Genomic DNA, 10,760 nt, shown 5'->3' on the forward strand with positions numbered 1-10,760 from the left:
TGCAACCTCAACTTTTTCCTCCTAAAGATATTCCTCACTTTTTTTCACCACTTTATATAAAATACATATACTTTTAATAAAAGCGAGGTTCTTCTTGAAAAATGTGAAGTCGGTATCAGTATACCATCAAATTGATAATTTCAATCTTAAACGTTATGGATGTGAAAATAAAAAGAAATTTAAGTCTTAAATATAATATATGTCGTAACACATTATCTAGATCATACATTTTTAAATATTCATCGATCCGTAAAGATATGTACCATTTTTTTAGCTATAAATTTCATAACCAGCAGAAAAATAGATTTTAGAGCCACTGTTTCGTGTTCGAAAGCATTTTCCATATGAGATTTATAGACATTTTTTTTTTCCTAAGGTCCAAGCCTCATAAAAACAAAAACTGCATCCTTTGATAAATATTTGGAGAAATCTAAGCTACGTAAATACCATATAAAGGATAGGTTTGTCCAAAAAAAAAAAAATATTGTATGATCAAGACATCGGTAGGATACACGCAATGGGTATTGGTATGTTTTTTGTTTATTTATCTCAACCATGCATCTTTCCAATTGAGTATGAAGATGAGAAAAAAATAAGGAACTACATACCATATGCCATTTATTTTTAATAAAGGAAGTCTAAATCACTTTTAGCTATTGGATGTGAAATTCAATCCATAAAAGTATCACAACATTAGAGAAATTTATTTTAGACTTTGTGTTTAAATAACGCACCTTCTCCACCCAATTTTAAATTTATCGGTCAATGATGATTGTGACCTCTTTATATTAGAAGTAAATAATCTCATTTGACACATTTCTAAAAAATAAATATGCATTGTTGAAAAGAAAAAAAGGCAAGTTAGGCATCCAAGTCTCCAATCCTACTCACTTAAACCAGAGATTGAATCATGCTGGCCGTATCTACAAACTGCATATACTTATTTATATTTTATAAAACTCGGCTCGGCTGTTGGACTTGACCATGGTCGGAGTCGAGTTACTTAGTGAAGACCGAGTGGAGTTTGCCAAGTTCTGGACTTGGCCTTGACCCGAGTCAAGCTTCTCAACAGAGTATGATCGAACTAAAGTCCTGTACGAGCCCAACATGTGCTCGGTTTTTTTTTTTAAAGAGAGCCCAGATTCTTGGCACTGCATCTCAATGTTTTGAAACTTGGCTTTGGTAATAGACTTAGTTGTGTCCTGAGTCAAGTTAGTCGATGGAGCCCAAGTGGAACAGCTCAAATCGGGTCATCATTATAAGGAGAAAGAGCAACATAATCGTTGGTTAAAATCCAAAATGTTTCCGGTGGTTCAAATCGGATGGCAAGGCAAGCTCGCACTCCCGGAAATCATCGATAGAACAAATATCTCCCAGGTACGAGCGCTGTTGAATTTGCGTTCAAAGTCTCAGACTGGGCCCTGGCCCAAGTTAAGTGACTCAGCAGGGTCCGAATGGACATGGTCGAGTCATGTACAAGCACAAAATATTCTATATGCCCAAAAACAATTTTAGAAAAAAAGAGTCGTGTCCTTTTTTAGACGCGTTTTCTGGTTTCTTTCTTGAAACTAAAAAGGGGCACTTTTCTGTGTTGTCCTGTATGAGAGCCTTTTTATTTTTAGTTTTTGTTACTTTTTTTAGTTTTTTGAATTATTCTTCAATATAGAATCGAGAATCACATGACTGGAGCAGATTTAGTGGATGGGCGATTCAGGTCCCCACCTCCAAATTCCCCCAACTTTTTCAAAAATTATTTTAGCTGATTTTAAGAGCCAGTGGGAGACCCAAAGCCCAATATCGCGTTTTAAAACATTGCTCAAGTCATAAAGAACTTTATTAAAAGGGTGCTGTTCGCATACGGACGCCTCCGTAGGGGTAAACGTACGGTTCCTTTAAAATTTTGTCATGGTATATGATTTTGATGTAAAATATTATTAAGATTATTTTAAATTTTATTTTTATAATTAATTATAAAATTTTATTTTTATATCTAATTATAAAATTTTAAATTTCAAATATGGTTCAAATCAAGTAGATTTAGAAACATATTAAAATCTTGAAAATTGACGGTGTAGATAATATGTTGTAAAATGCATTATCTCTAAGACTTAAAATCTTTTTATTTTTCATAGTCATACATCTCGATGTCGAGATGATCAATCAAATGGTTTTTCAACATTAAACTACCTTTTTCGATGGAGTTTTGAGGGGCATCCATAATTCTACATTATAAGGTAGCATCCTTACATGAACTTTTTCCTTATTTGATAGTTCCTAAATAATTAAAGTGTTGCTATATTGCATATCTAAATAATTAAGGGGAAAGTATAGGATGAGACTATTTGCCTTTGGCACAAGGTGGTCACATTTATCTTGACCATTGGATGTGAAAATGGGTGGCCGCAATTATTTCATTTACCAAGCTCAAATTTTTTTAAAAAAAAATTTAAACTTTGTGATACATCCAAACTATCAAATTTTACATCGGATAATTGTAAATAATCGTGACCACTTTGTATCAAATATAAATAATCGTGACCACTTTGTATCAAATATAAATAACTTCGTTATGTACAATCCCAAATAATTATTGTCCCTTGAAAATAATTATTTTCTTGGAACAAGAAAGGGCTTCAATAGAGAGATTCCGTAACAGAGTAATTTAGTCATTTCTAGAATGAGAGAGGGTGTGTATTCTTTGGGTTTAAAATGGCAGTATCTTACATTACATCTTCAGAGTGGGGCATATCGTTGGGATTTCAAGTCCCGAGGTTAATACGCTTTTGTAGCATTTATTTTTAGGAAAAAGACTTTAGAATATTAAAAAACTGTAAGGACCTTAATTTTTAAAACTGAAAAAAAAAAAAAAAAAAATAGTGAACATAATAAAAATAATAGCATTAAAAATAAAAAATAATAAACTTTATCAGAGAGTCAATGGTACTAAGACCATTACGATTAGAAGAAGTTCCATTTTCTTCCTTTTGGTAGATCATACGCAGCCTGGTCTAAGAGGACCACTCCTTTTTCTTTTGGGTATTCTCTATGACGTGGCTTGTAGTTTTTTTTACGTGTTGGCCCTTAACAATCCACTATAACGTGTAAGTAAATTAAATGTGTCATCTTCCTACGGTATAATCATGGGATGTGTCTTTTTAACTGAAACTTTTCTCACTCCAAGCAAAAAACAAATATGGGAAGATGAATGAGTTGCATGCATTGAAGAGATAGTAATAATATAAATAATTCATTGTGATGGTATACTCCTATAAAGTGGACCTTTGATCCACCACCTTTTTTTTTTTTGTTTATCATTAGGTAATGTGATATTATTGTTAACGAACTAACATATAAATTTCATGGTCTAATTCGTTTTGGATGGACCATAAGTCCACCATCTCCTTTTTTTATGTTTTAGTTCTAATGTGGCAGCCCCGTCTTATTTAAACATTATCTCCCTCCGCGTGGTAACTCATGATGCCATTAGTAAAGTCTCTCTGTAACAATCCTAACATTTCAAAAAGAAAAAAAAAAGAAAAAAGATACTTTTAAATAGGTGATGGTCCGTTTGAGCATGATGGTCCTTAGGGACCATCACTATTTTCAAAAGTTTTTACTTGGTTTAAACTCTTGCTTGCTGCTTGCCACGTCCTTTAGTGGATGTGGTTTTCATATGTTAAAAACGGACTTTTAACGCTACACCTCAGGTACGAGGTAGAGCCTAATAAAATAATATAATAATACGTTATAAGAATTTAAATAGGGGAAGTGAGCACTCACACCCTAGAAAATTTTGAGATCTCTCTCTCTCTGGTCGAAACACAGTGAACTCCTCTATCGAACCGAATTTTTATCGGAAGCTCCCTCTCAAATATTTGTGTGTAAGTGATATCGTCTTCCTGAAAAATAGTCTGTTTTTAATAAATAGTGATATTTCCGTCTAGGATCTTTATTTTATAAGTTTTGTGTGTAAGTGACCTCATTGTCTCGAAAAATAATCCATTCTTTTTAAAAATAAAATGAAATAATTATTTCTGTTTATTATCATGAATTTTAGGCGCGATAAATTTTATGCCCACGCGACCTTATTATCTTGAAAAATAATCTTTTTAATAAAAATTGTGATATTTTATCTATGTTAAAAATTTTAAATGCTGTAAATTCTTAGAAAAATAAATTTATTTATTTTTCTTGTCTATTGTTAGAAAATTTTAGATACTATCAAATTATTAGAAATAAATGTGATATTTCTGCTTTTAGTAAAATTGTGAGATTTCTTTCTACTGTTTCTAATAGTTAGACATTGTAAATTTCATGTGCAAATGACTGCCTTATTATCTGAAAATTGATATTTTTGCATTTGATTATAGCATTATTGTGAAATGTTTATTTGCAAATTAACATCCCATAAATTGTGATAATTCCGTATTCTTGAATTTCTATAAGAGTTTTTCTATACATATTAGATTGGAAATTATGCTAGAATATCTTTAAGAACTGCTACCTTTCTAAATTTGAGCCCAAATATTTGATTGGTTATTTTTAAAATGTTATTGAAAGTGACTGTTATTAATGGTTTGAGTGAAATTCATATTAATGATTTTAGTGATATATTGAGTACATGATATTGCTGCTTTCGAATGTTTAAAGAGATTTAGAAATACTTTAAGTATACAAGTGAACTCATCCGGTTCACCGGTGAGGTATAAGTGGACCTATCTGGGACGCCGATAGGGATTAAGTGGACTCATCCGGTACGCCGGTGATGTATAAGTGGACCTGCAGGGATTAAGTGGACCTATCTGGGACGCCGATAGGGATTAAGTGGACCCATCAGGACGCTGATGGGGTATATAGGTGATCTACTTGGAATGCCAGTAGGGTATTTTGTGAAATCCTTTGAATTATGCATTGCTGTTAAAGTGTTATATGCATTTCAATCATTTGGATTGTGTGCATTTCTGAAGGTGAAATTGTTATCTATAAATGCTATTGCTCGCATTATTTTTTATTAACTTTCATTTTGAAAGTTTGTTTATATCTTTCATCGATGATTATTTTTAGGATTATGATGATCACTTACTGAGTAGCCAAACTCATCAAACTATGGTAAACATTTTTTCAGGATAACTACGGATTCATTTTGAGTGCTAGTCAAGATCAACCTTGGAAGATATTGTTGTTGTGCTAGCTTTCTTTTGTTACTTTGTAAGACCTCGCCACTGTAAATTTGTTTTATCAAGAGATATATATATGTTTTGTCTGTCACATCTCAGGAATAACAGTATTGTAAATTCTTGGGGTGTGACAATTATGGTATCAGAACAATAGGTTTAAGATTATTAAGAATGGAAATATAAAAAGAATGTACTTAAAATCACATTTATTATGTGTACTAACCGGGACAAAGTCAAGATCCAGAATAGCTGAGGCTAATATGGAAGGAATTCACAAAGCCTTGGAAAATATGGTTACTCTAATGCAACATCAGATGGAAAACAACAATCCACCCAGGCAGTCAGTTACAGGAAATGGTGGGAGTAATATCGAACAATTTAAGAAATTGAACCCACCTTCTTTTAAGGGTGCTGTAAACCCACTGGAAGCTGAGGGATAGATTATGCAATTGGAGAAAATATTCGAGGTAATGGAATGTCCTGATGATAGGAAAGTGGCATTGGCAGTCTTTATATTAGAAGATGAGGCACAACACTGGTGGCGAATGGTAAAAGGAGTATTGGTCAAAGAAAAGAAACCCTTGACTTGGGAAGTATATCTAGAGGCATTTAATGAAAAGTATTTCCCAGATTTTATTCGAGACAAAAAAAAAATGGAATTTCTAGAATTAATCCAAGGAAATAGGACAGTAGCACAGTATGAGGTCAAGTTTACTGAATTGGCCAGGTTTGCACCACATATGATTAACAATGAGGCAAGAAATGTGAAGAAATTTGAAAGGGGTCTCAGGTCAGCTATTAGAAGCAGAATATCAGTCTTGAAATTAAGAACTTATGTTGAAATAGTGGATCGAGCCCAAATTGTCGAAAAATATTTTGAAGATTACCAAAAGACAAAAAATCAGAAAAGTCATGTTAGACCTACATCATCTAATCGACAACAGTTTGAAAGGATAAACAAGAAGCCAAGGCCCTCGCCATTTCAAAGTTAAATAGAACCATGTAGAAAATGTGGGAAAAACCATGGATCAAGCCCTTGTTATTGGAATACCGGAGCCTATTTTAAATGTGAAAAATTGGGACACCAGATTAGACAATGTCCTAGCTTACAGAAGCAACAGCTTCCAAAGCAGGGAGAGATAGCTCCAAAGCCTCAGATGAAGGGAAGAGTATTTGCGATTACCGAGTAAGACGCTTAGGCCTCAAAATCAGTGATCTAAGGTACTCTTATTATCTTCCAAAAAGTAGCTCATGTTTTGATTGATCCTGGTTCTACTCATTCATTTGTGTCACAACACTTTGCATGCCACTTAAAGGTAGAACCGAAACAATTAGAATACATTCTAGAGGTAGCCACACTGATGGGAGATTCAATTAACACCAATATAGTGTACCAATCATGTGTAATAAAGATAGAAGAAAATGAACTGTTGGTTGATTTAATACTCTTGAAAATTCAAGATTTTGATGTAATCTTAGGCATGGATTGGCTTTCTGCATACCATGCAAGTATTGATTGTTATAAGAAAATTGTTACCTTTAGTATTCCGAATCAACCAGTATTTTACTTCAATGGTGTCAAAGAAGACTCCCCATCATATTTAATCTCTTGTATTCGAGCTAATCGCCTCATTCGAAAAGGGTGTCAAGGCTTTCTTGCCTATATCAAAGAAGATAGGAAGGAAGAAATAAATTTGGATACCACTCCGGTTATCCGAGAATTTTCAGACGTTTTTCCAGAAGAATTGTCAGGATTACCGCCTGACAGGGAAATTGAATTCTCCATTGAATTATTGCCAGGGGTAGCACCAATTTCTAAGGCACCTTACAGAATGGCTCATGCAGAACTTAAGGAATTGAAACAACAATTGGAAGAATTATTAGATAAAGGTTTTATCAGACCTAGTGTGTCACCTTGCGGTGCTCCAGTACTGTTTGTCAAAAAGAAAGATGGGACTATGAGATTGTGTATTGATTATAAACAGTTAAACCAAGTGACAGTGAAAAATAAGTATCCATTACCTAGAATTGATGATTTATTTGATCAATTACAAGGATCACAAGTGTTTTAAAAAATTGATCTTAGATCTGGATACCATCAGCTTAAGATTAAAAGTGAAGATGTTCTCAAGACAGCTTTCAAAACAAGGTATGGCCATTATGAATTTTTAGTCATGCCTTTTGGATTAACCAATGCACCGGCTGCATTTATGGATTTGATGAATCGGATCTTTAGGTCCTTTTTGGATAAATTTATTGTGGTATTCATCGATGATATTTTAATTTATTCAAAGAATCAGAAGGAACATGAGCAGCATGTAAGAATGGTATTGCAAATATTAAGATGAAATAAATTATGTGCCAAACTTAGTAAATGTGAATTTTGGCTTGAACAAGTGACATTTTTAGGACATGTTATATCAAAGGAAGGTCTATCAGTTGATCCTTCAAAGGTTGAAGCCGTTGTTAATTGGAAACAACCAAGTAATATGACTAAAATTCGAAGATTTTTGGGATTGGCAGAATATTACAGAAAATTTGTAAAAGGATTTTCTCGAATCGCAACCCCGTTGACTCGATTGACACATAAAAATATCAAACTTGAGTGGACAGGTGAATGTGAGGGGAGTTTTCAAGAACTAAAAGTTAGATTAACTTCAGCACCTATTTTAACTATTCCTGAGGGGAGTGGGGGATTTGTAATTTATAGTGATGCTTCACATAAAGGCTTGGGCTGTGTATTAATGCAATATGGGAAAGTAGTGGCATATGCATCCAGACAGTTGAAAGAATATGAGAAAAAATATCCAATTCATGATTTGGAGCTAGCTGCAATAGTATTCGCTTTGAAAATATGGAGGCATTATCTATATGGTGAGCAATTCGAAATATACACGGATCATAAGAGTTTGAAATACCTCTTCTCTCAGAAGGATTTAAATATGCGGCAGATAAGATGGATGGATTTCTTAAAAGATTATGATTGTACAATCCATTATCATTCAAGAAAAGCTAACGTTGTGGCCGACTCTCTAAGTAGAAAATCTACGAGAGTCTTAGCTCATCTAATGATCTAAGAAATGAGATTGTTAGAGGAAATAGTGGATTGACATCCAACTCCGTCCATTAATGGTGTGGTGAGTATGATTGCCAACATTAAGGCGGAACCCCAATTAATCCAACAGATTCGATTGGCACAAAAGAAAGACCCTCAGCTTATAATAATTATAGAATAGGTGAAGCAAGGAAAGAGAGATGAATTCTCTATATGTAGTGAGGATTTGCTAAGATTCAAAGGTTGGGTTTGTGTCCCGAATGATGAGAGTGTGAAGAAAGCTATCTTAGAAGAAGCACATCATTCTCGTTTGCGATACATCTCGAAAGTATTAAAATGTATCAGGACCTGAAGAAAACTTTTTGGTGGAATAATATGAAAAAAGAGGTAGCACTATTTGTGTCTAAATGCCTAACATGCCAGCAAGTAAAAGCTGAACATCAAAGGCCCGCTGGGTTGTTGCAGCCTTTACGCGTGCCAGAATGGAAGTGGGAGCACATCTCTATGGATTTTGTCTCTGGCTTGCCTAGAACAAATTTAAGACATGATAGCATTTGAGTCATTGTGAACCGGTTGACCAAAGCTGCCCACTTTCTATCGATTTGCACGACGTACACTTTGGATCGACTGGCTCTGTTGTACATTAAGGAAATAGTGCGGTTGCATGGAGTTCCTGTCAGTATTGTATCGGACAGGGATACTCGGTTTACTTCTAAATTTTGGGCTAGACTACAGTCAGCCATGGGGACGAGACTCACCTTTAGTACTGCCTTTCATCCCCAAACCGATGGACAATCGGAGACGACCATCCAAACCTTGGAAGATATGCTGAGGGCCTGTGCTATTGACTTTACAAGAAGCTGGGATGACCATTTACCCCTAATTGAGTTTACTTATAATAATAGCTTCCAATACAGTATTCAGATGGCACCATTTGAAGCCCTGTATGGAAGGAAATGCAGGTCACCCATATTTTGGGACGAGGTTGGTGAAAGAAAGCTTTTGGGGCCAGAAATTATCCAGACAACCACAGATGCATTAATTCGTGAAAGGCTTAAGACAGCTCAGTGTCGGCAAAAGAGTTATGGCGACAACTGAAGGAGAGATCTTGAATTTGAGGAAGGTGATCGAGTTTTCTTAAAAATCTCACTAATAAAGGGCATTATGAGATTCGACAAGAAAGGAAAGTTGAGCCCACGTTACATCGGACCATTTGAAATCCTAGAAAGAATCGGAGGTGTCGCTTATAGACTTGCCTTACCACCCGAATTGGCAAACGTCCATAATATCTTTCATGCATCTTCACTACGAAAATATCAGCCCGACCCATCTCATATCTTAAAATATGAACATTTACCGATCAGGAAGGATCTATCTTTCATTGAGCAGCCAATTTTGATACTGGATAGAAAGGTGCAAGTCTTGCGTAAGAAGGAGATTCCTTTGGTCCGTGTATTATGGCAGTACCATTCAAGAGAAGAGTCGACTTGGGAACGAGAAGACGATATCAGAGAAAAATATCCCTATCTTTTTTAGTAATCAGGTACACAAATTTAGAGGACTAAATTTCTTTAAGGGGGGAAGAATGTAACAATCCTAACATTTCAAAAAGAAAAAAAAAAGAAAAAAAAGAAGAGAAAAGATACTTTTAAATAGGTGATGGTCCGTTTGAGCATGACCATCACTATTTTCAAAAGTTTTTACTTGGTTTAAACTCTTGCTTGCTGCTTGCCACGTCCTTTAGTGGACGTGGTTTTCATATGTTAAAAACAGACTTTTAACGTAACACCTCAGGTATGAGGTAGAGCCTAATAAAATAATATAATAATACGTTATAAGAATTTAAATAGGGGAGGTGAGCACTCCCACCCTAATAAATTTTGAGATCTCTCTCTCTCTGGTCGAAACACAGTGAACTCCTCTCTCGAACCGAATTTTTATCGGAAGCTCCCTCTCAAATATTTGTGTGTAAGTGATATCGTCTTCCTGAAAAATAGTCTATTTTTAATAAATAGTGATATTTCCGTCTAGGATCTTTATTTTATAAGTTTTGTGTGTAAGTGGCGTCATTGTTTCGAAAAATAATCCATTCTTTTTAAAAATAAAATGAAATAATTATTTCTGCTTATTATCATGAATTTTAGGCACGATAAATTTTCTGCGCACGCGACCTCATTATCTTGAAAAATAATCTTTTTAATAAAAATTGTGATATTTTATCTATGTTAAAAATTTTAAATGCTGTAAATTCTTAGAAAAATAAATTTATTTATTTTTCTTGTCTATTGTAAGAAAATTTTAGATACTATCAAATTATTAGAAATAAATGTGATATTTTTGTTTTTAGTAAAATTGTGAGATTTCTTTCTACTGTTTTTAAATATTTAGACATTGTAAATTTCATGTGCAAATGACTGCCTTATTATCTGAAAATTGATATTTTTGCATTTGATTATAGCATTGTTGTGAAATGTTTATTTGCAAATTAACATCCCATAAATTGTGATAATTCCGTATTCTTGAATTTC

Source organism: Amborella trichopoda, chromosome 1, assembly GCF_054954075.1.
Source record: "Amborella trichopoda isolate Santa Cruz 75 chromosome 1, AtrichopodaSantaCruz75HAP2 v2.0, whole genome shotgun sequence".
In the NCBI taxonomy this organism is placed as follows: Eukaryota; Viridiplantae; Streptophyta; class Magnoliopsida; order Amborellales; family Amborellaceae; genus Amborella; species Amborella trichopoda.